We start from the raw sequence: 26023 nt of genomic DNA, 5'->3' as shown, positions 1-26023 counted from the left end.
GGAAAGGAGAAGTGAAGTTGGTAGAAACGCTGAGCAGGGAAAAGAAGGCAAGGCAAGTAATGGTTTAAGCGTGCTGAAAGTCAAAGGATGAGAATGTGAGGCAAAAGGCTGGGCAACTTGGCACATAGCAAGGAAATGTAGCACCCTGTGCAATGCCGAAACCCGGGATTGAACCAGGGACCTTTAGATCTTCAGTCTAACGCTCTCCCAACTGAGCTATTTCGGCTGCTGAAAAACCCAATTGAAGTGACGATCGTTGAAAACTGAGATGACAAGCAATTTCTTCAGCCAGAGTGTGGTCAATCTCTTGAACAATTGTCGCTGAAGCTGTGGAAACAAATCACTGGGTGTCTTTAAGCCACAAATAGATATCTTCTTGCTTAATCAGGGATCAGCGTTATGGGGAGAAGGCAGCAAAATGAGGATGAGACACATATCAGCCATCATTCAATGGCAGAGCACACTCCATGGACTGCATGGCCTCCTGAGGTGGAGTTGCAGGACGGGTGTTGCGATGTCTTTTGGTCTGATGCCAGATCCATGCCCAATATTCTCCCCCAAATGTGCACTTCCCATCACCTTTGATCAGGTTTCCGCCTTGCCCAAAGCACCAACAATCCAACAGCTAAACGTTGAATGGGACTCTTTTTCCTTGGCAGTTGTGATTGCTATTTGGATTGTTGGACTTTGTGTAAGTTGATTGTTGAGGTGGTGTTGCAGGACGGGTGTTGCAGACGAGCAATTTCTTCAGCCAGAGTGTGGTCAATCTCTTGAACAATTGTCGCCGAAGCTGTGGAAACAAATCACTGGGTGTCTTCAAGCCACAAATAGATATCTTCTTGCTTAATCAGGGATCAGCGTTATGGGGAGAAGGCAGCAAAATGAGGATGAGACACATACCAGCCATCATTCAATGGCAGAGCACACTCCATGGACTGCATGGCCTCCTGAGGTGGTGTTGCAGGACGGGTGTTGCGATGTCTTTTGGTCTGATGCCAGATCCATGCCCAATATTCTCCCCCAAATGTGCACTTCCCATCGCCTACGATCAGGTTTCCGCCTTGCCCAAAGCACCAACAATCCCAAAGCTAAACGTTGAATGGGACTCTTTTTCCTTGGCAGTTGTGATGGGTATTTGGATTGTTGCACTTTGTGTAAGTTGATTGTTGAGGTGGTGTTGCAGGACGGGTGTTGCAGTGGAAAGGAGAAGTGAAGTTGGTAGAAACGCTGAGCAGGGAAAAGAAGGCAAGGCAAGTAATGGTTTAAGCGTGCTGAAAGTCAAGGGATGAGAAGGTGAGGCAAAAGGCTGGGCGACTTGGCAGATAGCAAGGAAATGTAGCACCCTGTGCAATGCCGAAACCCGGGATTGAACCAGGGACCTTTAGATCTTCAGTCTAACGCTCTCCCAACTGAGCTATTTCGGCTGAAAAACCCAATTGTAGTGACGATCGTTGAAAACTGAGATGACGAGCAATTTCTTCAGCCAGAGTGTGGTCAATCTCTTGAACAATTGTCGCCAAAGCTGTGGAAACAAATCACTGGGTGTCTTTAAGCCACAAATAGATATCTTCTTGCTTAATCAGGGATCAGCGTTATGGGGAGAAGGCAGCAAAATGAGGATGAGACACATATCAGCCATCATTCAATGGCAGAGCACACTCCATGGACTGCATGGCCTCCTGAGGTGGAGTTGCAGGACGGGTGTTGCGATGTCTTTTGGTCTGATGCCAGATCCATGCCCAATATTCTCCCCCAAATGTGCACTTCCCATCACCTTTGATCAGGTTTCCGCCTTGCCCAAAGCACCAACAATCCAACAGCTAAACGTTGAATGGGACTCTTTTTCCTTGGCAGTTGTGATTGCTATTTGGATTGTTGGACTTTGTGTAAGTTGATTGTTCAGGTGGTGTTGCAGGACGGGTGTTGCAGACGAGCAATTTCTTCAGCCAGAGTGTGGTCAATCTCTTGAACAATTGTCGCCGAAGCTGTGGAAACAAATCACTGGGTGTCTTCAAGCCACAAATAGATATCTTCTTGCTTAATCAGGGATCAGCGTTATGGGGAGAAGGCAGCAAAATGAGGATGAGACACATACCAGCCATCATTCAATGGCAGAGCACACTCCATGGACTGCATGGCCTCCTGAGGTGGTGTTGCAGGACGGGTGTTGCGATGTCTTTTGGTCTGATGCCAGATCCATGCCCAATATTCTCCCCCAAATGTGCACTTCCCATCGCCTACGATCAGGTTTCCGCCTTGCCCAAAGCACCAACAATCCCAAAGCTAAACGTTGAATGGGACTCTTTTTCCTTGGCAGTTGTGATGGGTATTTGGATTGTTGCACTTTGTGTAAGTTGATTGTTGAGGTGGTGTTGCAGGACGGGTGTTGCAGTGGAAAGGAGAAGTGAAGTTGGTAGAAACGCTGAGCAGGGAAAAGAAGGCAAGGCAAGTAATGGTTTAAGCATGCTGAAAGTCAAGGGATGAGAAGGTGAGGCAAAAGGCTGGGCGACTTGGCAGATAGCAAGGAAATGTAGCACCCTGTGCAATGCCGAAACCCGGGATTGAACCAGGGACCTTTAGATCTTCAGTCTAACGCTCTCCCAACTGAGCTATTTCGGCTGAAAAACCCAATTGTAGTGACGATCGTTGAAAACTGAGATGACGAGCAATTTCTTCAGCCAGAGTGTGGTCAATCTCTTGAACAATTGTCGCCAAAGCTGTGGAAACAAATCACTGGGTGTCTTTAAGCCACAAATAGATATCTTCTTGCTTAATCAGGGATCAGCGTTATGGGGAGAAGGCAGCAAAATGAGGATGAGACACATATTAGCCATCATTCAATGGCAGAGCACACTCCATGGACTGCATGGCCTCCTGAGGTGGTGTTGCAGGACGGGTGTTGCGATGTCTTTTGGTCTGATGCCAGATCCATGCCCAATATTCTCCCCCAAATGTGCACTTCCCATCGCCTTTGATCAGGTTTCCGCCTTGCCCAAAGCACCAACAATCCCATAGCTAAACGTTGAATGGGACTCTTTTTCCTTGGCAGTTGTGATTGCTATTTGGATTGTTGGACTTTGTGTAAGTTGATTGTTGAGGTGGTGTTGCAGGACGGGTGTTGCAGACGAGCAATTTCTTCAGCCAGAGTGTGGTCAATCTCTTGAACAATTGTCGCCGAAGCTGTGGAAACAAATCACTGGGTGTCTTTAAGCCACAAATAGATATCTTCTTGCTTAATCAGGGATCAGCGTTATGGGGAGAAGGCAGCAAAATGAGGATGAGACACATATCAGCCATCATTCAATGGCAGAGCACACTCCATGGACTGCATGGCCTCCTGAGGTGGTGTTGCAGGTCGGGTGTTGCGATGTCTTTTGGTCTGATGCCAGATCCATGCCCAATATTCTCCCCCAAATGTGCACTTCCCATCGCCTACGATCAGGTTTCCGCCTTGCCCAAAGCACCAACAATCCCAAAGCTAAACGTTGAATGGGACTCTTTTTCCTTGGCAGTTGTGATGGGTATTTGGATTGTTGCACTTTGTGTAAGTTGATTGTTGAGGTGGTGTTGCAGGATGGGTGTTGCAGTGGAAAGGAGAAGTGAAGTTGGTAGAAACGCTGAGCAGGGAAAAGAAGGCAAGGCAAGTAATGGTTTAAGCGTGCTGAAAGTCAAGGGATGAGAAGGTGAGGCAAAAGGCTGTGTGACTTGGCAGATAGCAAGGAAATGTAGCACCCTGTGCAATGCCGAAACCCTGGATTGAACCAGGGACCTTTAGATCTTCAGTCTAACGCTCTCCCAACTGAGCTATTTCGGCTGCTGAAAAGCCCAATTGAAGTGACGATCGTTGAAAACTGAGATGACGAGCAATTTCTTCAGCCAGAGTGTGGTCAATCTCTTGAACAATTGTCGCCAAAGCTGTGGAAACAAATCACTGGGTGTCTTTAAGCCACAAATAGATATCTTCTTGCTTAATCAGGGATCAGCGTTATGGGGAGAAGGCAGCAAAATGAGGATGAGACACATATCAGCCATCATTCAATGGCAGAGCACACTCCATGGACTGCATGGCCTCCTGAGGTGGTGTTGCAGGACGGGTGTTGCGATGTCTTTTGGTCTGATGCCAGATCCATGCCCAATATTCTCCCCAAATGTGCACTTCCCACCGCCTACGATCAGGTTTCCGCCTTGCCCAAAGCACCAACAATCCCATAGCTAAACGTTGAATGGTTCTCTTTTTCCTTGGCAGTTGTGATGGGTATTTGGATTGTTGCACTTTGTGTAAGTTGATTGTTGAGGTGGTGTTGCAGGGCTGGTGTTACAGTGGAAAGGAGAAGTGAAGTTGGTAGAAACGCTGAGCAGGGAAAAGAAGGCAAGGCAAGTAATGGTTTAAGCATGCTGAAAGTCAAAGGATGAGAATGTGAGGCAAAAGGCTGGGCAACTTGGCAGATAGCAAGGAAATGTAGCACCCTGTGCAATGCCGAAACCCGGGATTGAACCAGGGACCTTTAGATCTTCAGTCTAACGCTCTCCCAACTGAGCTATTTCGGCTGCTGAAAAACTCAATTGAAGTGACGATCGTTGAAAACTGAGATGACGAGCAATTTCTTCAGCCAGAGTGTGGTCAATCTCTTGAACAATTGTCGCCAAAGCTGTGGAAACAAATCACTGGGTGTCTTTAAGCCACAAATAGATATCTTCTTGCTTAATCAGGGATCAGCGTTATGGGGAGAAGGCAGCAAAATGAGAATGAGACACATATCAACCATCATTCAATGGCAGGGCACACTCCATGGACTGCATGGCCTAAATGTGTTGCGATGTCTTTTGGTCATATGCCAGATCCATGCCCAATATTCTCCCCCAAATGTGCACTTCCCATCGCCTTTGATCAGGTTTCCGCCTTGCCCAAAGCACCAACAATCCCATAGCTAAACGTTGAATGGGACTCTTTTTCCTTGGCAGTTGTGATGGGTATTTGGATTGTTGCACTTTGTGTAAGTTGATTGTTGAGGTGGTGTTGCAGGGCTGGTGTTACAGTGGAAAGGAGAAGTGAAGTTGGTAGAAACGCTGAGCAGGGAAAAGAAGGCAAGGCAAGTAATGGTTTAAGCGTGCTGAAAGTCAAAGGATGAGAATGTGAGGCAAAGGGCTGGGCGACTTGGCACATAGCAAGGAAATGTAGCACCCTGTGCAATGCCGAAACCCGGGATTGAACCAGGGACCTTTAGATCTTCAGTCTAACGCTCTCCCAACTGAGCTATTTCGGCTGCTGAAAAACCCAATTGAAGTGACGATCGTTGAAAACTGAGATGACGAGCAATTTCTTCAGCCAGAGTGTGGTCAATCTCTTGAACAATTGTCGCTGAAGCTGTGGAAACAAATCACTGGGTGTCTTTAAGCCACAAATAGATATCTTCTTGCTTAATCAGGGATCAGCGTTATGGGGTGAAGGCAGCAAAATGAGGATGAGACACATATCAGCCATCATTCAATGGCAGAGCACACTCCATGGACTGCATGGCCTCCTGAGGTGGTGTTGCAGGACGGGTGTTGCGATGTCTTTTGGTCTGATGCCAGATCCATGCCCAATATTCTCCCCAAATGTGCACTTCCCACCGCCTACGATCAGGTTTCCGCCTTGCCCAAAGCACCAACAATCCCATAGCTAAACGTTGAATGGGACTCTTTTTCCTTGGCAGTTGTGATGGGTATTTGGATTGTTGCACTTTGTGTAAGTTGATTGTTGAGGTGGTGTTGCAGGACGGGTGTTGCAGTGGAAAGGAGAAGTGAAGTTGGTAGAAACGCTGAGCAGGGAAAAGAAGGCTAGGCAAGTAATGGTTTAAGCGTGCTGAAAGTCAAGGTATGAGAATGTGAAGCAGAAGGCTGGGCGACTTGGCAGATAGCAAGGAAATGTAGCACCCTCTGCAATGCCGAAACCCGGGATTGAACCAGGGACCTTTAGATCTTCAGTCTAACGCTCTCCCAACTGCGCTATTTCGGCTGCTGTAAAACCCAATTGAAGTGACGATCGTTGAAAACTGAGATGACGAGCAATTTCTTCAGCCAGAGTGTGGTCAATCTCTTGAACAATTGTCGCCAAAGCTGTGGAAACAAATCACTGGGTGTCTTTAAGCCACAAATAGATATCTTCTTGCTTAATCAGGGATCAGCGTTATGGGGAGAAGGCAGCAAAATGAGAATGAGACACATATCAACCATCATTCAATGGCAGGGCACACTCCATGGACTGCATGGCCTAAATGTGTTGCGATGTCTTTTGGTCATATGCCAGATCCATGCCCAATATTCTCCCCCAAATGTGCACTTCCCATCGCCTTTGATCAGGTTTCCGCCTTGCCCAAAGCACCAACAATCCCATAGCTAAACGTTGAATGGGACTCTTTTTCCTTGGCAGTTGTGATGGGTATTTGGATTGTTGCACTTTGTGTAAGTTGATTGTTGAGGTGGTGTTGCAGGGCTGGTGTTACAGTGGAAAGGAGAAGTGAAGTTGGTAGAAACGCTGAGCAGGGAAAAGAAGGCAAGGCAAGTAATGGTTTAAGCGTGCTGAAAGTCAAAGGATGAGAATGTGAGGCAAAGGGCTGGGCGACTTGGCACATAGCAAGGAAATGTAGCACCCTGTGCAATGCCGAAACCCGGGATTGAACCAGGGACCTTTAGATCTTCAGTCTAACGCTCTCCCAACTGAGCTATTTCGGCTGCTGAAAAACCCAATTGAAGTGGCGATCGTTGAAAACTGAGATGACGAGCAATTTCTTCAGCCAGAGTGTGGTCAATCTCTTGAACAATTGTCGCTGAAGCTGTGGAAACAAATCACTGGGTGTCTTTAAGCCACAAATAGATATCTTCTTGCTTAATCAGGGATCAGCGTTATGGGGTGAAGGCAGCAAAATGAGGATGAGACACATATCAGCCATCATTCAATGGCAGAGCACACTCCATGGACTGCATGGCCTCCTGAGGTGGTGTTGCAGGACGGGTGTTGCGATGTCTTTTGGTCTGATGCCAGATCCATGCCCAATATTCTCCCCAAATGTGCACTTCCCACCGCCTACGATCAGGTTTCCGCCTTGCCCAAAGCACCAACAATCCCATAGCTAAACGTTGAATGGGACTCTTTTTCCTTGGCAGTTGTGATGGGTATTTGGATTGTTGCACTTTGTGTAAGTTGATTGTTGAGGTGGTGTTGCAGGACGGGTGTTGCAGTGGAAAGGAGAAGTGAAGTTGGTAGAAACGCTGAGCAGGGAAAAGAAGGCTAGGCAAGTAATGGTTTAAGCGTGCTGAAAGTCAAGGTATGAGAATGTGAAGCAGAAGGCTGGGCGACTTGGCAGATAGCAAGGAAATGTAGCACCCTCTGCAATGCCGAAACCCGGGATTGAACCAGGGACCTTTAGATCTTCAGTCTAACGCTCTCCCAACTGCGCTATTTCGGCTGCTGTAAAACCCAATTGAAGTGACGATCGTTGAAAACTGAGATGACGAGCAATTTCTTCAGCCAGAGTGTGGTCAATCTCTTGAACAATTGTCGCCAAAGCTGTGGAAACAAATCACTGGGTGTCTTTAAGCCACAAATAGATATCTTCTTGCTTAATCAGGGATCAGCGTTATGGGGAGAAGGCAGCAAAATGAGGATGAGACACATATCAGCCATCATTCAATGGCAGGGCACACTCCATGGACTGCATGGCCTAAATGTGTTGCGATGTCTTTTGGTCATATGCCAGATCCATGCCCAATATTCTCCCCCAAATGTGCACTTCCCATCGCCTTTGATCAGGTTTCCGCCTTGCCCAAAGCACCAACAATCCCATAGCTAAACGTTGAATGGGACTCTTTTTCCTTGGCAGTTGTGATGGGTATTTGGATTGTTGCACTTTGTGTAAGTTGATTGTTGAGGTGGTGTTGCAGGACGGGTGTTGCAGTGGAAAGGAGAAGTGAAGTTGGTAGAAACGCTGAGCAGGGAAAAGAAGGCAAGGCAAGTAATGGTTTAAGCATGCTGAAAGTCAAAGGATGAGAATGTGAGGCAAAAGGCTGGGCAACTTGGCAGATAGCAAGGAAATGTAGCACCCTGTGCAATGCCGAAACCCGGGATTGAACCAGGGACTTTTAGATCTTCAGTCTAACGCTCTCCCAACTGAGCTATTTCGGCTGCTGAAAAACCCAATTGAAGTGACGATCGTTGAAAACTGAGATGACGAGCAATTTCTTCAGCCAGAGTGTGGTCAATCTCTTGAACAATTGTCGCCAAAGCTGTGGAAACAAATCACTGGGTGTCTTTAAGCCACAAATAGATATCTTCTTGCTTAATCAGGGATCAGCGTTATGGGGAGAAGGCAGCAAAATGAGGATGAGACACATATCAGCCATCATTCAATGGCAGAGCACACTCCATGGACTGCATGGCCTCCTGAGGTGGAGTTGCAGGACGGGTGTTGCGATGTCTTTTGGTCTGATGCCAGATCCATGCCCAATATTCTCCCCCAAATGTGCACTTCCCATCACCTTTGATCAGGTTTCCGCCTTGCCCAAAGCACCAACAATCCAACAGCTAAACGTTGAATGGGACTCTTTTTCCTTGGCAGTTGTGATTGCTATTTGGATTGTTGGACTTTGTGTAAGTTGATTGTTGAGGTGGTGTTGCAGGACGGGTGTTGCAGACGAGCAATTTCTTCAGCCAGAGTGTGGTCAATCTCTTGAACAATTGTCGCCGAAGCTGTGGAAACAAATCACTGGGTGTCTTCAAGCCACAAATAGATATCTTCTTGCTTAATCAGGGATCAGCGTTATGGGGAGAAGGCAGCAAAATGAGGATGAGACACATACCAGCCATCATTCAATGGCAGAGCACACTCCATGGACTGCATGGCCTCCTGAGGTGGTGTTGCAGGACGGGTGTTGCGATGTCTTTTGGTCTGATGCCAGATCCATGCCCAATATTCTCCCCCAAATGTGCACTTCCCATCGCCTACGATCAGGTTTCCGCCTTGCCCAAAGCACCAACAATCCCAAAGCTAAACGTTGAATGGGACTCTTTTTCCTTGGCAGTTGTGATGGGTATTTGGATTGTTGCACTTTGTGTAAGTTGATTGTTGAGGTGGTGTTGCAGGATGGGTGTTGCAGTGGAAAGGAGAAGTGAAGTTGGTAGAAACGCTGAGCAGGGAAAAGAAGGCAAGGCAAGTAATGGTTTAAGCGTGCTGAAAGTCAAGGGATGAGAAGGTGAGGCAAAAGGCTGTGTGACTTGGCAGATAGCAAGGAAATGTAGCACCCTGTGCAATGCCGAAACCCTGGATTGAACCAGGGACCTTTAGATCTTCAGTCTAACGCTCTCCCAACTGAGCTATTTCGGCTGCTGAAAAGCCCAATTGAAGTGACGATCGTTGAAAACTGAGATGACGAGCAATTTCTTCAGCCAGAGTGTGGTCAATCTCTTGAACAATTGTCGCCAAAGCTGTGGAAACAAATCACTGGGTGTCTTTAAGCCACAAATAGATATCTTCTTGCTTAATCAGGGATCAGCGTTATGGGGAGAAGGCAGCAAAATGAGGATGAGACACATATCAGCCATCATTCAATGGCAGAGCACACTCCATGGACTGCATGGCCTCCTGAGGTGGTGTTGCAGGACGGGTGTTGCGATGTCTTTTGGTCTGATGCCAGATCCATGCCCAATATTCTCCCCAAATGTGCACTTCCCACCGCCTACGATCAGGTTTCCGCCTTGCCCAAAGCACCAACAATCCCATAGCTAAACGTTGAATGGGACTCTTTTTCCTTGGCAGTTGTGATGGGTATTTGGATTGTTGCACTTTGTGTAAGTTGATTGTTGAGGTGGTGTTGCAGGGCTGGTGTTACAGTGGAAAGGAGAAGTGAAGTTGGTAGAAACGCTGAGCAGGGAAAAGAAGGCAAGGCAAGTAATGGTTTAAGCATGCTGAAAGTCAAAGGATGAGAATGTGAGGCAAAAGGCTGGGCAACTTGGCAGATAGCAAGGAAATGTAGCACCCTGTGCAATGCCGAAACCCGGGATTGAACCAGGGACCTTTAGATCTTCAGTCTAACGCTCTCCCAACTGAGCTATTTCGGCTGCTGAAAAACTCAATTGAAGTGACGATCGTTGAAAACTGAGATGACGAGCAATTTCTTCAGCCAGAGTGTGGTCAATCTCTTGAACAATTGTCGCCAAAGCTGTGGAAACAAATCACTGGGTGTCTTTAAGCCACAAATAGATATCTTCTTGCTTAATCAGGGATCAGCGTTATGGGGAGAAGGCAGCAAAATGAGAATGAGACACATATCAACCATCATTCAATGGCAGGGCACACTCCATGGACTGCATGGCCTAAATGTGTTGCGATGTCTTTTGGTCATATGCCAGATCCATGCCCAATATTCTCCCCCAAATGTGCACTTCCCATCGCCTTTGATCAGGTTTCCGCCTTGCCCAAAGCACCAACAATCCCATAGCTAAACGTTGAATGGGACTCTTTTTCCTTGGCAGTTGTGATGGGTATTTGGATTGTTGCACTTTGTGTAAGTTGATTGTTGAGGTGGTGTTGCAGGGCTGGTGTTACAGTGGAAAGGAGAAGTGAAGTTGGTAGAAACGCTGAGCAGGGAAAAGAAGGCAAGGCAAGTAATGGTTTAAGCGTGCTGAAAGTCAAAGGATGAGAATGTGAGGCAAAGGGCTGGGCGACTTGGCACATAGCAAGGAAATGTAGCACCCTGTGCAATGCCGAAACCCGGGATTGAACCAGGGACCTTTAGATCTTCAGTCTAACGCTCTCCCAACTGAGCTATTTCGGCGGCTGAAAAAACCAATTGAAGTGACGATCGTTGAAAACTGAGATGACGAGCAATTTCTTCAGCCAGAGTGTGGTCAATCTCTTGAACAATTGTCGCTGAAGCTGTGGAAACAAATCACTGGGTGTCTTTAAGCCACAAATAGATATCTTCTTGCTTAATCAGGGATCAGCGTTATGGGGTGAAGGCAGCAAAATGAGGATGAGACACATATCAGCCATCATTCAATGGCAGAGCACACTCCATGGACTGCATGGCCTCCTGAGGTGGTGTTGCAGGACGGGTGTTGCGATGTCTTTTGGTCTGATGCCAGATCCATGCCCAATATTCTCCCCAAATGTGCACTTCCCACCGCCTACGATCAGGTTTCCGCCTTGCCCAAAGCACCAACAATCCCATAGCTAAACGTTGAATGGGACTCTTTTTCCTTGGCAGTTGTGATGGGTATTTGGATTGTTGCACTTTGTGTAAGTTGATTGTTGAGGTGGTGTTGCAGGACGGGTGTTGCAGTGGAAAGGAGAAGTGAAGTTGGTAGAAACGCTGAGCAGGGAAAAGAAGGCTAGGCAAGTAATGGTTTAAGCGTGCTGAAAGTCAAGGTATGAGAATGTGAAGCAGAAGGCTGGGCGACTTGGCAGATAGCAAGGAAATGTAGCACCCTCTGCAATGCCGAAACCCGGGATTGAACCAGGGACCTTTAGATCTTCAGTCTAACGCTCTCCCAACTGCGCTATTTCGGCTGCTGTAAAACCCAATTGAAGTGACGATCGTTGAAAACTGAGATGACGAGCAATTTCTTCAGCCAGAGTGTGGTCAATCTCTTGAACAATTGTCGCCAAAGCTGTGGAAACAAATCACTGGGTGTCTTTAAGCCACAAATAGATATCTTCTTGCTTAATCAGGGATCAGCGTTATGGGGAGAAGGCAGCAAAATGAGAATGAGACACATATCAACCATCATTCAATGGCAGGGCACACTCCATGGACTGCATGGCCTAAATGTGTTGCGATGTCTTTTGGTCATATGCCAGATCCATGCCCAATATTCTCCCCCAAATGTGCACTTCCCATCGCCTTTGATCAGGTTTCCGCCTTGCCCAAAGCACCAACAATCCCATAGCTAAACGTTGAATGGGACTCTTTTTCCTTGGCAGTTGTGATGGGTATTTGGATTGTTGCACTTTGTGTAAGTTGATTGTTGAGGTGGTGTTGCAGGGCTGGTGTTACAGTGGAAAGGAGAAGTGAAGTTGGTAGAAACGCTGAGCAGGGAAAAGAAGGCAAGGCAAGTAATGGTTTAAGCGTGCTGAAAGTCAAAGGATGAGAATGTGAGGCAAAGGGCTGGGCGACTTGGCACATAGCAAGGAAATGTAGCACCCTGTGCAATGCCGAAACCCGGGATTGAACCAGGGACCTTTAGATCTTCAGTCTAACGCTCTCCCAACTGAGCTATTTCGGCTGCTGAAAAACCCAATTGAAGTGACGATCGTTGAAAACTGAGATGACGAGCAATTTCTTCAGCCAGAGTGTGGTCAATCTCTTGAACAATTGTCGCTGAAGCTGTGGAAACAAATCACTGGGTGTCTTTAAGCCACAAATAGATATCTTCTTGCTTAATCAGGGATCAGCGTTATGGGGTGAAGGCAGCAAAATGAGGATGAGACACATATCAGCCATCATTCAATGGCAGAGCACACTCCATGGACTGCATGGCCTCCTGAGGTGGTGTTGCAGGACAGGTGTTGCGATGTCTTTTGGTCTGATGCCAGATCCATGCCCAATATTCTCCCCAAATGTGCACTTCCCACCGCCTACGATCAGGTTTCCGCCTTGCCCAAAGCACCAACAATCCCATAGCTAAACGTTGAATGGGACTCTTTTTCCTTGGCAGTTGTGATGGGTATTTGGATTGTTGCACTTTGTGTAAGTTGATTGTTAAGGTGGTGTTGCAGGACGGGTGTTGCAGTGGAAAGGAGAAGTGAAGTTGGTAGAAACGCTGAGCAGGGAAAAGAAGGCTAGGCAAGTAATGGTTTAAGCGTGCTGAAAGTCAAGGTATGAGAATGTGAAGCAGAAGGCTGGGCGACTTGGCAGATAGCAAGGAAATGTAGCACCCTCTGCAATGCCGAAACCCGGGATTGAACCAGGGACCTTTAGATCTTCAGTCTAACGCTCTCCCAACTGCGCTATTTCGGCTGCTGTAAAACCCAATTGAAGTGACGATCGTTGAAAACTGAGATGACGAGCAATTTCTTCAGCCAGAGTGTGGTCAATCTCTTGAACAATTGTCGCCAAAGCTGTGGAAACAAATCACTGGGTGTCTTTAAGCCACAAATAGATATCTTCTTGCTTAATCAGGGATCAGCGTTATGGGGAGAAGGCAGCAAAATGAGGATGAGACACATATCAGCCATCATTCAATGGCAGGGCACACTCCATGGACTGCATGGCCTAAATGTGTTGCGATGTCTTTTGGTCATATGCCAGATCCATGCCCAATATTCTCCCCCAAATGTGCACTTCCCATCGCCTTTGATCAGGTTTCCGCCTTGCCCAAAGCACCAACAATCCCATAGCTAAACGTTGAATGGGACTCTTTTTCCTTGGCAGTTGTGATGGGTATTTGGATTGTTGCACTTTGTGTAAGTTGATTGTTGAGGTGGTGTTGCAGGGCTGGTGTTACAGTGGAAAGGAGAAGTGAAGTTGGTAGAAACGCTGAGCAGGGAAAAGAAGGCAAGGCAAGTAATGGTTTAAGCATGCTGAAAGTCAAAGGATGAGAATGTGAGGCAAAAGGCTGGGCAACTTGGCAGATAGCAAGGAAATGTAGCACCCTGTGCAATGCCGAAACCCGGGATTGAACCAGGGACTTTTAGATCTTCAGTCTAACGCTCTCCCAACTGAGCTATTTTGGCTGCTGAAAAACCCAATTGAAGTGACGATCGTTGAAAACTGAGATGACGAGCAATTTCTTCAGCCAGAGTGTGGTCAATCTCTTGAACAATTGTCGCCAAAGCTGTGGAAACAAATCACTGGGTGTCTTTAAGCCACAAATAGATATCTTCTTGCTTAATCAGGGATCAGCGTTATGGGGAGAAGGCAGCAAAATGAGGATGAGACACATATCAGCCATCATTCAATGGCAGAGCACACTCCATGGACTGCATGGCCTCCTGAGGTGGAGTTGCAGGACGGGTGTTGCGATGTCTTTTGGTCTGATGCCAGATCCATGCCCAATATTCTCCCCCAAATGTGCACTTCCCATCACCTTTGATCAGGTTTCCGCCTTGCCCAAAGCACCAACAATCCAACAGCTAAACGTTGAATGGGACTCTTTTTCCTTGGCAGTTGTGATTGCTATTTGGATTGTTGGACTTTGTGTAAGTTGATTGTTGAGGTGGTGTTGCAGGACGGGTGTTGCAGACGAGCAATTTCTTCAGCCAGAGTGTGGTCAATCTCTTGAACAATTGTCGCCGAAGCTGTGGAAACAAATCACTGGGTGTCTTCAAGCCACAAATAGATATCTTCTTGCTTAATCAGGGATCAGCGTTATGGGGAGAAGGCAGCAAAATGAGGATGAGACACATACCAGCCATCATTCAATGGCAGAGCACACTCCATGGACTGCATGGCCTCCTGAGGTGGTGTTGCAGGATGGGTGTTGCGATGTCTTTTGGTCTGATGCCAGATCCATGCCCAATATTCTCCCCCAAATGTGCACTTCCCATCGCCTACGATCAGGTTTCCGCCTTGCCCAAAGCACCAACAATCCCAAAGCTAAACGTTGAATGGGACTCTTTTTCCTTGGCAGTTGTGATGGGTATTTGGATTGTTGCACTTTGTGTAAGTTGATTGCTGAGGTGGTGTTGCAGGACGGGTGTTGCAGTGGAAAGGAGAAGTGAAGTTGGTAGAAACGCTGAGCAGGGAAAAGAAGGCAAGGCATGTAATGGTTTAAGCGTGCTGAAAGTTAAGGGATGAGAAGGTGAGGCAAAAGGCTGGGCGACTTGGCAGATAGCAAGGAAATGTAGCACCCTGTGCAATGCCGAAACCCGGGATTGAACCAGGGACCTTTAGATCTTCAGTCTAACGCTCTCCCAACTGAGCTATTTCGGCTGCTGAAAAACCCAATTGTAGTGACGATCGTTGAAAACTGAGATGACGAGCAATTTCTTCAGCCAGAGTGTGGTCAATCTCTTGAACAATTGTCGCCAAAGCTGTGGAAACAAATCACTGGGTGTCTTTAAGCCACAAATAGATATCTTCTTGCTTAATCAGGGATCAGCGTTATGGGGAGAAGGCAGCAAAATGAGGATGAGACACATATCAGCCATCATTCAATGGCAGAGCACACTCCATGGACTGCATGGCCTCCTGAGGTGGTGTTGCAGGACGGGTGTTGCGATGTCTTTTGGTCTGATGCCAGATCCATGCCCAATATTATCCCCCAAATGTGCACTTCCCATCGCCTTTGATCAGGTTTCCGCCTTGCCCAAAGCACCAACAATCCAACAGCTAAACGTTGAATGGGACACTTTTTCCTTGGCAGTTGTGATTGCTATTTGGATTGTTGGACTTTGTGTAAGTTGATTGTTGAGGTGGTGTTGCAGGACGGGTGTTGCAGACGAGCAATTTCTTCAGCCAGAGTGTGGTCAATCTCTTGAACAATTGTCGCCGAAGCTGTGGAAACAAATCACTGGGTATCTTTAAGCCACAAATAGATATCTTCTTGCTTAATCAGGGATCAGCGTTATGGGGAGAAGGCAGCAAAATGAGGATGAGACACATATCAGCCATCATTCAATGGCAGAGCACACTCCATGGACTGCATGGCCTCCTGAGGTGGTGTTGCAGGACGGGTGTTGCGATGTCTTTTGGTCTGATGCCAGATCCATGCCCAATATTCTCCCCAAATGTGCACTTCCCACCGCCTACGATCAGGTTTCCGCCTTGCCCAAAGCACCAACAATCCCATAGCTAAACGTTGAATGGGAATCTTTTTCCTTGGCAGTTGTGATGGGTATTTGGATTGTTGCACTTTGTGTAAGTTGATTGTTGGGATGGTGTTGCAGGACTGGTGTTGCAGTGGAAAGGAGAAGGGAAGATGGTAGAAATGCCGAGCAGGAAAAGAAGGCAAGGCAAGTGATGGTTTAAGCGTGCTGAAAGTCAAGGGATGAGAATGTGAGGCAAAAGGCTGGGCGACTTGGCAGATAGCAAGGAAATGTAGCACCCTGTGCAATGCCGAAACCCGGGATTGAACCAGGGACCTTTAGATCTTCAGTCTAACGCTCTCCCAACTGAGCTATTTCGGCTGCTGAAAAACCCAATTGTAGTGACGATCGTTGAAAACTGAGATGACGAGCAATTTCTTCAGCCAGAGTGTGGTCAATCTCTTGAACAATTGTCGCCAAAGCTGTGGAAACAAATCACTGGGTGTCTTTAAGCCACAAATAGATATCTTCTTGCTTAATCAGGGATCAGCGTTATGGGGAGAAGGCAGCAAAATGAGGATGAGACACATATCAGCCATCATTCAATGGCAGAGCACACTCCATGGACTGCATGGCCTCCTGAGGTGGTGTTGCAGGACGGGTGTTGCGATGTCTTTTGGTCTGATGCCAGATCCATGCCCAATATTCTCCCCCAAATGTGCACTTCCCATCGCCTTTGATCAGGTTTCCGCCTTGCCCAAAGCACCAACAATCCAACAGCTAAACGTTGAATGGGACTCTTTTTCCTTGGCAGTTGTGATTGCTATTTGGATTGTTGGACTTTGTGTAAGTTGATTGTTGAGGTGGTGTTGCAGGACGGGTGTTGCAGACGAGCAATTTCTTCAGCCAGAGTGTGGTCAATCTCTTGAACAATTGTCGCCGAAGCTGTGGAAACAAATCACTGGGTGTCTTTAAGCCACAAATAGATATCTTCTTGCTTAATCAGGGATCAGCGTTATGGGGAGAAGGCAGCAAAATGAGGATGAGACACATACCAGCCATCATTCAATGGCAGAGCACACTCCATGGACTGCATGGCCTCCTGAGGTGGTGTTGCAGGTCGGGTGTTGCGATGTCTTTTGGTCTGATGCCAGATCCATGCCCAATATTCTCCCCCAAATGTGCACTTCCCATCGCCTACGATCAGGTTTCCGCCTTGCCCAAAGCACCAACAATCCCAAAGCTAAACGTTGAATGGGACTCTTTTTCCTTGGCAGTTGTGATGGGTATTTGGATTGTTGCACTTTGTGTAAGTTGATTGTTGAGGTGGTGTTGCAGGACGGGTGTTGCAGTGGAAAGGAGAAGTGAAGTTGGTAGAAACGCTGAGCAGGGAAAAGAAGGCAAGGCAAGTAATGGTTTAAGCGTGCTGAAAGTCAAGGGATGAGATTGTGAGGCATAGCGACTAGACAGAAAGCAAGGAAATGCAATTCGGAAACCCGGGATTGAAACAGGGACCTTTAGATCTTCAGTCTAACGCTCTCCCAACTGAGCTATTTCGGCTGCTGAAAAACCCAATTGAAGTGACGATCGTTGAAAACTGAGATGACGAGCAATTTCTTCAGCCAGAGTGTGGTCAATCCCTTGAACAATTGTCGCCGAAGGCTGTGGAAACAAATCACTGAGTGAATTTAAGCCACAAATAGATATCTTCTTGATTAATCAGGGATCAGCGTTATGGGGACAATGCAGCAAAATGAGGATGAGACACATATAAGCCATCATTCAATGGCAGAGCACACTCCATGGACTGCATGGCCTAATTGTGTTGCGATGTCTTTTGGTCTGATGCCAGATCCATGCCCAATATTCTCCCCAAATGTGCACTTCCCATCGCCTTTGATCAGGTTTCCGCCTTGCCCAAAGCACCAACAATCCCATAGCTAAACTATGAATGGGACTCTTTTTCCTTGGCAGTTGTGATGGGTATTTGGATTGTTGCACATTGTGTAAGTTCATTGTTGGGATGGTGTTGCAGGACTGGTGTTGCAGTGGAAAGGAGAAGGGAAGATGGTAGAAATGCCGAGCAGGGAAAAGAAGGCAAGGTAAGTGATGGTTTAAGCGTGCTGAAAGTCAAGGGATGAGAATGTGAGGCAAAAGGCTGTGCGACTTGACAGATCGCAAGGAAATGGAGCACCCTGTGCAATGCCGAAACCCGGGATTGAAACAGGGACCTTTAGATCTTCAGTCTAACGCTCTCCCAACTGAGCTATTTCGGCTGCTGAAACACCCAATTGAAGAGACGATCGTTGAAAACTGAGATGAGGAGCAATTTCTTCAGCCAAAGTGTGGTCAATCTCTTGAAGTTTGTCGCCGAAGGCTGTGGAACCAAATCACTGGGTGTCTTTAAGCCACAAATAGATATCTTCTTGATTAATCAGGGATCGGTTTTATGGGGAGAAGGCAGCAAAATGAGGATGAGTCACATATCAGCCATCATCAAATGGCAGAGCACACTCCATGGACTGAATGGCCTAATTGTGTTGCGATGTCTTTTGGTCTTATGCCAGATCCATGCCCAATGTTCTCCCCAAATGTGCACTTCCAATCGCCTTTGATCAGTTTTCCGCCTTGCCCAAAGCACCAACAATCCCAAAGCTAAACGTTGAATGGGACTCTTTTTCCTTTGCAGTTGTGATGGGTATTTGGATTGTTGCACTTTGTGTAAGTTGATTGTTGAGGTGGTGTTGCAGGGCTGGTGTTGCAGTGGAAAGGAGAAGTGAAGTTGGTAGAAACGCTGAGCAGGGAAAAGAAGGCAAGGCATGTAATGGTTTAAGCGTGCTGAAAGTTAAGGGATGAGAAGGTGAGGCAAAAGGCTGGGCGACTTGGCAGATAGCAAGGAAATGTAGCACCCTGTGCAATGCCGAAACCCGGGATTGAACCAGGGACCTTTAGATCTTCAGTCTAACGCTCTCCCAACTGAGCTATTTCGGCTGCTGAAAAACCCAATTGTAGTGACGATCGTTGAAAACTGAGATGACGAGCAATTTCTTCAGCCAGAGTGTGGTCAATCTCTTGAACAATTGTCGCCAAAGCTGTGGAAACAAATCACTGGGTGTCTTTAAGCCACAAATAGATATCTTCTTGCTTAATCAGGGATCAGCGTTATGGGGAGAAGGCAGCAAAATGAGGATGAGACACATATCAGCCATCATTCAATGGCAGAGCACACTCCATGGACTGCATGGCCTCCTGAGGTGGTGTTGCAGGACGGGTGTTGCGATGTCTTTTGGTCTGATGCCAGATCCATGCCCAATATTCTCCCCCAAATGTGCACTTCCCATCGCCTTTGATCAGGTTTCCGCCTTGCCCAAAGCACCAACAATCCAACAGCTAAACGTTGAATGGGACTCTTTTTCCTTGGCAGTTGTGATTGCTATTTGGATTGTTGGACTTTGTGTAAGTTGATTGTTGAGGTGGTGTTGCAGGACGGGTGTTGCAGACGAGCAATTTCTTCAGCCAGAGTGTGGTCAATCTCTTGAACAATTGTCGCCGAAGCTGTGGAAACAAATCACTGGGTGTCTTTAAGCCACAAATAGATATCTTCTTGCTTAATCAGGGATCAGCGTTATGGGGAGAAGGCAGCAAAATGAGGATGAGACACATATCAGCCATCATTCAATGGCAGAGCACACTCCATGGACTGCATGGCCTCCTGAGGTGGTGTTGCAGGACGGGTGTTGCGATGTCTTTTGGTCTGATGCCAGATCCATGCCCAATATTCTCCCCAAATGTGCACTTCCCACCGCCTACGATCAGGTTTCCGCCTTGCCCAAAGCACCAACAATCCCATAGCTAAACGTTGAATGGGAATCTTTTTCCTTGGCAGTTGTGATGGGTATTTGGATTGTTGCACTTTGTGTAAGTTGATTGTTGGGATGGTGTTGCAGGACTGGTGTTGCAGTGGAAAGGAGAAGGGAAGATGGTAGAAATGCCGAGCAGGAAAAGAAGGCAAGGCAAGTGATGGTTTAAGCGTGCTGAAAGTCAAGGGATGAGAATGTGAGGCAAAAGGCTGGGCGACTTGGCAGATAGCAAGGAAATGTAGCACCCTGTGCAATGCCGAAACCCGGGATTGAACCAGGGACCTTTAGATCTTCAGTCTAACGCTCTCCCAACTGAGCTATTTCGGCTGCTGAAAAACCCAATTGTAGTGACGATCGTTGAAAACTGAGATGACGAGCAATTTCTTCAGCCAGAGTGTGGTCAATCTCTTGAACAATTGTCGCCAAAGCTGTGGAAACAAATCACTGGGTGTCTTTAAGCCACAAATAGATATCTTCTTGCTTAATCAGGGATCAGCGTTATGGGGAGAAGGCAGCAAAATGAGGATGAGACACATATCAGCCATCATTCAATGGCAGAGCACACTCCATGGACTGCATGGCCTCCTGAGGTGGTGTTGCAGGACGGGTGTTGCGATGTCTTTTGGTCTGATGCCAGATCCATGCCCAATATTCTCCCCCAAATGTGCACTTCCCATCGCCTTTGATCAGGTTTCCGCCTTGCCCAAAGCACCAACAATCCAACAGCTAAACGTTGAATGGGACTCTTTTTCCTTGGCAGTTGTGATTGCTATTTGGATTGTTGGACTTTGTGTAAGTTGATTGTTGAGGTGGTGTTGCAGGACGGGTGTTGCAGACGAGCAATTTCTTCAGCCAGAGTGTGGTCAATCTCTTGAACAATTGTCGCCGAAGCTGTGGAAACAAATCACTGGGTGTCTTTAAGCCACAAATAGATATCTTCTTGCTTAATCAGGGATCAGCGTTATGGGGAGAAGGCAGCAAAATGAGGATGAGACACATACCAGCCATCATTCAATGGCAGAGCACACTCCATGGACTGCATGGCCTCCTGAGGTGGTGTTGCAGGTCGGGTGTTGCGATGTCTTTTGGTCTGATGCCAGATCCATGCCCAATATTCTCCCCCAAATGTGCACTTCCCATCGCCTACGATCAGGTTTCCGCCTTGCCCAAAGCACCAACAATCCCAAAGCTAAACGTTGAATGGGACTCTTTTTCCTTGGCAGTTGTGATGGGTATTTGGATTGTTGCACTTTGTGTAAGTTGATTGTTGAGGTGGTGTTGCAGGACGGGTGTTGCAGTGGAAAGGAGAAGTGAAGTTGGTAGAAACGCTGAGCAGGGAAAAGAAGGCAAGGCAAGTAATGGTTTAAGCGTGCTGAAAGTCAAGGGATGAGATTGTGAGGCATAGCGACTAGACAGAAAGCAAGGAAATGCAATTCGGAAACCCGGGATTGAAACAGGGACCTTTAGATCTTCAGTCTAACGCTCTCCCAACTGAGCTATTTCGGCTGCTGAAAAACCCAATTGAAGTGACGATCGTTGAAAACTGAGATGACGAGCAATTTCTTCAGCCAGAGTGTGGTCAATCCCTTGAACAATTGTCGCCGAAGGCTGTGGAAACAAATCACTGAGTGAATTTAAGCCACAAATAGATATCTTCTTGATTAATCAGGGATCAGCGTTATGGGGACAATGCAGCAAAATGAGGATGAGACACATATAAGCCATCATTCAATGGCAGAGCACACTCCATGGACTGCATGGCCTAATTGTGTTGCGATGTCTTTTGGTCTGATGCCAGATCCATGCCCAATATTCTCCCCAAATGTGCACTTCCCATCGCCTTTGATCAGGTTTCCGCCTTGCCCAAAGCACCAACAATCCCATAGCTAAACTATGAATGGGACTCTTTTTCCTTGGCAGTTGTGATGGGTATTTGGATTGTTGCACATTGTGTAAGTTCATTGTTGGGATGGTGTTGCAGGACTGGTGTTGCAGTGGAAAGGAGAAGGGAAGATGGTAGAAATGCCGAGCAGGGAAAAGAAGGCAAGGTAAGTGATGGTTTAAGCGTGCTGAAAGTCAAGGGATGAGAATGTGAGGCAAAAGGCTGTGCGACTTGACAGATCACAAGGAAATGGAGCACCCTGTGCAATGCCGAAACCCGGGATTGAAACAGGGACCTTTAGATCTTCAGTCTAACGCTCTCCCAACTGAGCTATTTCGGCTGCTGAAACACCCAATTGAAGAGACGATCGTTGAAAACTGAGATGAGGAGCAATTTCTTCAGCCAAAGTGTGGTCAATCTCTTGAAGTTTGTCGCCGAAGGCTGTGGAACCAAATCACTGTGTGTCTTTAAGCCACAAATAGATATCTTCTTGATTAATCAGGGATCGGTTTTATGGGGAGAAGGCAGCAAAATGAGGATGAGTCACATATCAGCCATCATCAAATGGCAGAGCACACTCCATGGACTGAATGGCCTAATTGTGTTGCGATGTCTTTTGGTCTTATGCCAGATCCATGCCCAATGTTCTCCCCAAATGTGCACTTCCAATCGCCTTTGATCAGTTTTCCGCCTTGCCCAAAGCACCAACAATCCCAAAGCTAAACGTTGAATGGGACTCTTTTTCCTTTGCAGTTGTGATGGGTATTTGGATTGTTGCACTTTGTGTAAGTTGATTGTTGAGGTGGTGTTGCAGGACGGGTGTTGCAGTGGAAAGGAGAAGTGAAGTTGGTAGAAACGCTGAGCAGGGAAAAGAAGGCAAGGCATGTAATGGTTTAAGCGTGCTGAAAGTTAAGGGATGAGAAGGTGAGGCAAAAGGCTGGGCGACTTGGCAGATAGCAAGGAAATGTAGCACCCTGTGCAATGCCGAAACCCGGGATTGAACCAGGGACCTTTAGATCTTCAGTCTAACGCTCTCCCAACTGAGCTATTTCGGCTGCTGAAAAACCCAATTGTAGTGACGATCGTTGAAAACTGAGATGACGAGCAATTTCTTCAGCCAGAGTGTGGTCAATCTCTTGAACAATTGTCGCCAAAGCTGTGGAAACAAATCACTGGGTGTCTTTAAGCCACAAATAGATATCTTCTTGCTTAATCAGGGATCAGCGTTATGGGGAGAAGGCAGCAAAATGAGGATGAGACACATATCAGCCATCATTCAATGGCAGAGCACACTCCATGGACTGCATGGCCTCCTGAGGTGGTGTTGCAGGACGGGTGTTGCGATGTCTTTTGGTCTGATGCCAGATCCATGCCCAATATTCTCCCCCAAATGTGCACTTCCCATCGCCTTTGATCAGGTTTCCGCCTTGCCCAAAGCACCAACAATCCAACAGCTAAACGTTGAATGGGACTCTTTTTCCTTGGCAGTTGTGATTGCTATTTGGATTGTTGGACTTTGTGTAAGTTGATTGTTGAGGTGGTGTTGCAGGACGGGTGTTGCAGACGAGCAATTTCTTCAGCCAGAGTGTGGTCAATCTCTTGAACAATTGTCGCCGAAGCTGTGGAAACAAATCACTGGGTGTCTTTAAGCCACAAATAGATATCTTCTTGCTTAATCAGGGATCAGCGTTATGGGGAGAAGGCAGCAAAATGAGGATGAGACACATACCAGCCATCATTCAATGGCAGAGCACACTCCATGGACTGCATGGCCTCCTGAGGTGGTGTTGCAGGACGGGTGTTGCGATGTCTTTTGGTCTGATGCCAGATCCATGCCCAATATTCTTCCCCAAATGTGCACTTCCCATCGCCTACGATCAGGTTTCCGCCTTGCCCAAAGCACCAACAATCCCAAAGCTAAACGTTGAATGGGACTCTTTTTCCTTGGCAGTTGTGATGGGTATTTGGATTGTTGCACTTTGTGTAAGTTGATTGTTGAGGTGGTGTTGCAGGACGGGTGTTGCAGTGGAAAGGAGAAGTGAAGTTGGTAGAAACGCTGAGCAGGGAAAAGAAGGCAAGGCAAGTAATGGTTTAAGCGTGCTGAAAGTCAAGGGATGAGATTGTGAGGCAGAGCGACTAGACAGAAAGCAAGGAAATGCAATTCGGAAACCCGGGATTGAAACAGGGACCTTTAGAACTTCAGTCTAACGCTCTCCCAACTGAGCTATTTCGGCTGCTGAAAAACCCAATTGAAGTGACGATCGTTGAAAACTGAGATGACGAGCAATTTCTTCAGCCAGAGTGTGGTCAATCTCTTGAACAATTGTCGCCGAAGGCTGTGGAAACAAATCACTGAGTGAATTTAAGCCACAAATAGATATCTTCTTGATTAATCAGGGATCAGCGTTATGGGGACAATGCAGCAAAATGAGGATGAGACACATATAAGCCATCATTCAATGGCAGGGCACACTCCATGGACTGCATGGCCTAATTGTGTTGCGATGTCTTTTGGTCTGATGCCAGATCCATGCCCAATATTCTCCCCAAATGTGCACTTCCCATCGCCTTTGATCAGGTTTCCGCCTTGCCCAAAGCACCAACAATCCCATAGCTAAACTATGAATGGGACTCTTTTTCCTTGGCAGTTGTGATGGGTATTTGGATTGTTGCACATTGTGTAAGTTCATTGTTGGGATGGTGTTGCAGGACTGGTGTTGCAGTGGAAAGGAGAAGGGAAGATGGTAGAAATGCCGAGCAGGGAAAAGAAGGCAAGGTAAGTGATGGTTTAAGCGTGCTGAAAGTCAAGGGATGAGAATGTGAGGCAAAAGGCTGTGCGACTTGACAGATCGCAAGGAAATGTAGCACCCTGTGCAATGCCGAAACCCGGGATTGAAACAGGGACCTTTAGATCTTCAGTCTAACGCTCTCCCAACTGAGCTATTTCGGCTGCTGAAACACCCAATTGAAGAGACGATCGTTGAAAACTGAGATGAGGAGCAATTTCTTCAGCCAAAGTGTGGTCAATCTCTTGAAGTTTGTCGCCGAAGGCTGTGGAACCAAATCACTGGGTGTCTTTAAGCCACAAATAGATATCTTCTTGATTAATCAGGGATCGGTTTTATGGGGAGAAGGCAGCAAAATGAGGATGAGTCACATATCAGCCATCATCAAATGGCAGAGCACACTCCATGGACTGAATGGCCTAATTGTGTTGCGATGTCTTTTGGTCTTATGCCAGATCCATGCCCAATGTTCTCCCCAAATGTGCACTTCCAATCGCCTTTGATCAGTTTTCCGCCTTGCCCAAAGCACCAACAATCCCAAAGCTAAACATTGAATGGGACTCTTTTTCCTTGGCAGTTGTGATGGGTATTTGGATTGTTGCACTTTGTGTAAGTTGATTGTTGAGGTGGTGTTGCAGGACGGGTGTTGCAGTGGAAAGGAGAAGTGAAGTTGGTAGAAACGCTGAGCAGGGAAAAGAAGGCAAGGCAAGTAATGGTTTAAGCGTGCTGAAAGTCAAGGGATGAGAATGTGAGGCAAAAGGAGGGCCGACTAGACAGATAGCAAGGAAATGTAGCACTCTGTGCAATGCCGAAACCTGGGATTGAACCAGGGACCTTTAGATCTTCAGTCTAACGCTCTCCCAACTGAGCTATTTCAGCTGCTGAAAATCCCAATTGAAGTGACGATCGTTGAAAACTGAGATGACGAGCAATTTCTTCAGCTACTGTGTGGTCAATCTCTTGAACAATTGTCGCCGAAGCTGTGGAAACAAATCACTGGGTGTCTTTAAGCCACAAATAGATATCTTCTTGCTTAATCAGGGATCAGCGTTATGGGGAGAAGGCAGCAAAATGAGGATGAGACACATATCAACCATCATTCAATGGCAGGGCACACTCCATGGACTGCATGGCCTAAATGTGTTGCGATGTCTTTTGGTCTGATGCCAGATCCATGCCCAATATTCTCCCCCAAATGTGCACTTCCCATCGCCTTTGATCAGGTTTCCGCCTTGCCCAAAGCACCAACAATCCCATAGCTAAACGTTGAATGGGATTCTTTTTCCTTGGCAGTTGTGATGGGTATTTGGATTATTGCACTTTGTGTAAGTTGATTGTTGAGGTGGTGTTGCAGGATGGGTGTTGCAGTGGAAAGGAGAAGTGAAGTTGGTAGAAACGCTGAGCAGGTAAAAGAAGGCAAGGCAGGTAATGGTTTAAGCGTGCTGAAAGTCAAGGGATGAGAATGTGAGGCAGAGCATCGAGACAGAGAGCAACGACATGCAATGTCAAAACCCGGGATTGAATGAGGGACCTTTAGATCTTCAGTCTAACGCTCTCCCAACTGAGCTATTTCGGCTGTGAAGGACCCCCTTGAAGCGACGATCCTTGAAAACTGAGATGAGGAGCAATTTCTTCAGCCAGAATGTGGTCAATCTCTTGAGGTTTGTCGCCGAAGGCTGTGGAAACAAATCACTGGGTGTCTTTAAGCCACAAATCGATATCTACTTGATTAATCAGGGATCAGCGTTTTGCGGAGCAGGCAGCAAAATA

At 47.0% G+C, this 26023-nt stretch overlaps 30 non-coding genes across 30 annotated transcripts; all 30 read right to left on the bottom strand.

Moving 5' to 3' along the window:
- Nucleotides 1–153: 153 nt before the first annotated feature.
- Nucleotides 154–226, bottom strand: trnaf-gaa (transfer RNA phenylalanine (anticodon GAA)). Its single transcript has one exon. It is a non-coding gene; the product is annotated as a tRNA-Phe (tRNA).
- A 1125-nt stretch (nt 227–1351) lies between these two features.
- Nucleotides 1352–1424, bottom strand: trnaf-gaa (transfer RNA phenylalanine (anticodon GAA)). Its single transcript has one exon. It is a non-coding gene; the product is annotated as a tRNA-Phe (tRNA).
- Nucleotides 1425–2546: 1122 nt separating this feature from the next.
- Nucleotides 2547–2619, bottom strand: trnaf-gaa (transfer RNA phenylalanine (anticodon GAA)). Its single transcript has one exon. It is a non-coding gene; the product is annotated as a tRNA-Phe (tRNA).
- A 1122-nt stretch (nt 2620–3741) lies between these two features.
- On the bottom strand, nt 3742–3814 carry trnaf-gaa (transfer RNA phenylalanine (anticodon GAA)). Its single transcript has one exon. It is a non-coding gene; the product is annotated as a tRNA-Phe (tRNA).
- A 661-nt stretch (nt 3815–4475) lies between these two features.
- On the bottom strand, nt 4476–4548 carry trnaf-gaa (transfer RNA phenylalanine (anticodon GAA)). Its single transcript has one exon. It is a non-coding gene; the product is annotated as a tRNA-Phe (tRNA).
- Nucleotides 4549–5191: 643 nt separating this feature from the next.
- trnaf-gaa (transfer RNA phenylalanine (anticodon GAA)) lies at nt 5192–5264 on the bottom strand. The gene has a single exon. It is a non-coding gene; the product is annotated as a tRNA-Phe (tRNA).
- Nucleotides 5265–5925: 661 nt separating this feature from the next.
- On the bottom strand, nt 5926–5998 carry trnaf-gaa (transfer RNA phenylalanine (anticodon GAA)). The gene has a single exon. It is a non-coding gene; the product is annotated as a tRNA-Phe (tRNA).
- A 643-nt stretch (nt 5999–6641) lies between these two features.
- On the bottom strand, nt 6642–6714 carry trnaf-gaa (transfer RNA phenylalanine (anticodon GAA)). Its single transcript has one exon. It is a non-coding gene; the product is annotated as a tRNA-Phe (tRNA).
- A 661-nt stretch (nt 6715–7375) lies between these two features.
- On the bottom strand, nt 7376–7448 carry trnaf-gaa (transfer RNA phenylalanine (anticodon GAA)). Its single transcript has one exon. It is a non-coding gene; the product is annotated as a tRNA-Phe (tRNA).
- A 643-nt stretch (nt 7449–8091) lies between these two features.
- trnaf-gaa (transfer RNA phenylalanine (anticodon GAA)) lies at nt 8092–8164 on the bottom strand. Its single transcript has one exon. It is a non-coding gene; the product is annotated as a tRNA-Phe (tRNA).
- A 1125-nt stretch (nt 8165–9289) lies between these two features.
- Nucleotides 9290–9362, bottom strand: trnaf-gaa (transfer RNA phenylalanine (anticodon GAA)). The gene has a single exon. It is a non-coding gene; the product is annotated as a tRNA-Phe (tRNA).
- Nucleotides 9363–10023: 661 nt separating this feature from the next.
- On the bottom strand, nt 10024–10096 carry trnaf-gaa (transfer RNA phenylalanine (anticodon GAA)). The gene has a single exon. It is a non-coding gene; the product is annotated as a tRNA-Phe (tRNA).
- A 643-nt stretch (nt 10097–10739) lies between these two features.
- Nucleotides 10740–10812, bottom strand: trnaf-gaa (transfer RNA phenylalanine (anticodon GAA)). The gene has a single exon. It is a non-coding gene; the product is annotated as a tRNA-Phe (tRNA).
- A 661-nt stretch (nt 10813–11473) lies between these two features.
- trnaf-gaa (transfer RNA phenylalanine (anticodon GAA)) lies at nt 11474–11546 on the bottom strand. Its single transcript has one exon. It is a non-coding gene; the product is annotated as a tRNA-Phe (tRNA).
- A 643-nt stretch (nt 11547–12189) lies between these two features.
- On the bottom strand, nt 12190–12262 carry trnaf-gaa (transfer RNA phenylalanine (anticodon GAA)). Its single transcript has one exon. It is a non-coding gene; the product is annotated as a tRNA-Phe (tRNA).
- A 661-nt stretch (nt 12263–12923) lies between these two features.
- On the bottom strand, nt 12924–12996 carry trnaf-gaa (transfer RNA phenylalanine (anticodon GAA)). The gene has a single exon. It is a non-coding gene; the product is annotated as a tRNA-Phe (tRNA).
- A 643-nt stretch (nt 12997–13639) lies between these two features.
- Nucleotides 13640–13712, bottom strand: trnaf-gaa (transfer RNA phenylalanine (anticodon GAA)). The gene has a single exon. It is a non-coding gene; the product is annotated as a tRNA-Phe (tRNA).
- Nucleotides 13713–14837: 1125 nt separating this feature from the next.
- On the bottom strand, nt 14838–14910 carry trnaf-gaa (transfer RNA phenylalanine (anticodon GAA)). The gene has a single exon. It is a non-coding gene; the product is annotated as a tRNA-Phe (tRNA).
- A 1123-nt stretch (nt 14911–16033) lies between these two features.
- On the bottom strand, nt 16034–16106 carry trnaf-gaa (transfer RNA phenylalanine (anticodon GAA)). The gene has a single exon. It is a non-coding gene; the product is annotated as a tRNA-Phe (tRNA).
- A 1101-nt stretch (nt 16107–17207) lies between these two features.
- On the bottom strand, nt 17208–17285 carry trnaf-gaa (transfer RNA phenylalanine (anticodon GAA)). Its single transcript has one exon. It is a non-coding gene; the product is annotated as a tRNA-Phe (tRNA).
- A 643-nt stretch (nt 17286–17928) lies between these two features.
- On the bottom strand, nt 17929–18001 carry trnaf-gaa (transfer RNA phenylalanine (anticodon GAA)). The gene has a single exon. It is a non-coding gene; the product is annotated as a tRNA-Phe (tRNA).
- A 642-nt stretch (nt 18002–18643) lies between these two features.
- trnaf-gaa (transfer RNA phenylalanine (anticodon GAA)) lies at nt 18644–18716 on the bottom strand. The gene has a single exon. It is a non-coding gene; the product is annotated as a tRNA-Phe (tRNA).
- A 1123-nt stretch (nt 18717–19839) lies between these two features.
- On the bottom strand, nt 19840–19912 carry trnaf-gaa (transfer RNA phenylalanine (anticodon GAA)). Its single transcript has one exon. It is a non-coding gene; the product is annotated as a tRNA-Phe (tRNA).
- A 1101-nt stretch (nt 19913–21013) lies between these two features.
- On the bottom strand, nt 21014–21091 carry trnaf-gaa (transfer RNA phenylalanine (anticodon GAA)). The gene has a single exon. It is a non-coding gene; the product is annotated as a tRNA-Phe (tRNA).
- Nucleotides 21092–21734: 643 nt separating this feature from the next.
- trnaf-gaa (transfer RNA phenylalanine (anticodon GAA)) lies at nt 21735–21807 on the bottom strand. Its single transcript has one exon. It is a non-coding gene; the product is annotated as a tRNA-Phe (tRNA).
- Nucleotides 21808–22449: 642 nt separating this feature from the next.
- On the bottom strand, nt 22450–22522 carry trnaf-gaa (transfer RNA phenylalanine (anticodon GAA)). Its single transcript has one exon. It is a non-coding gene; the product is annotated as a tRNA-Phe (tRNA).
- A 1101-nt stretch (nt 22523–23623) lies between these two features.
- trnaf-gaa (transfer RNA phenylalanine (anticodon GAA)) lies at nt 23624–23701 on the bottom strand. The gene has a single exon. It is a non-coding gene; the product is annotated as a tRNA-Phe (tRNA).
- Nucleotides 23702–24344: 643 nt separating this feature from the next.
- On the bottom strand, nt 24345–24417 carry trnaf-gaa (transfer RNA phenylalanine (anticodon GAA)). Its single transcript has one exon. It is a non-coding gene; the product is annotated as a tRNA-Phe (tRNA).
- A 642-nt stretch (nt 24418–25059) lies between these two features.
- Nucleotides 25060–25132, bottom strand: trnaf-gaa (transfer RNA phenylalanine (anticodon GAA)). The gene has a single exon. It is a non-coding gene; the product is annotated as a tRNA-Phe (tRNA).
- A 624-nt stretch (nt 25133–25756) lies between these two features.
- On the bottom strand, nt 25757–25829 carry trnaf-gaa (transfer RNA phenylalanine (anticodon GAA)). Its single transcript has one exon. It is a non-coding gene; the product is annotated as a tRNA-Phe (tRNA).
- Between the last annotated feature and the right edge of the window lie 194 nt (nt 25830–26023).

Source organism: Scyliorhinus torazame, chromosome 13 (genome assembly GCF_047496885.1).
Source record: "Scyliorhinus torazame isolate Kashiwa2021f chromosome 13, sScyTor2.1, whole genome shotgun sequence".
In the NCBI taxonomy this organism is placed as follows: domain Eukaryota; kingdom Metazoa; phylum Chordata; class Chondrichthyes; order Carcharhiniformes; family Scyliorhinidae; genus Scyliorhinus; species Scyliorhinus torazame.
This window is presented reverse-complemented; position numbering and strand designations above follow the sequence as displayed.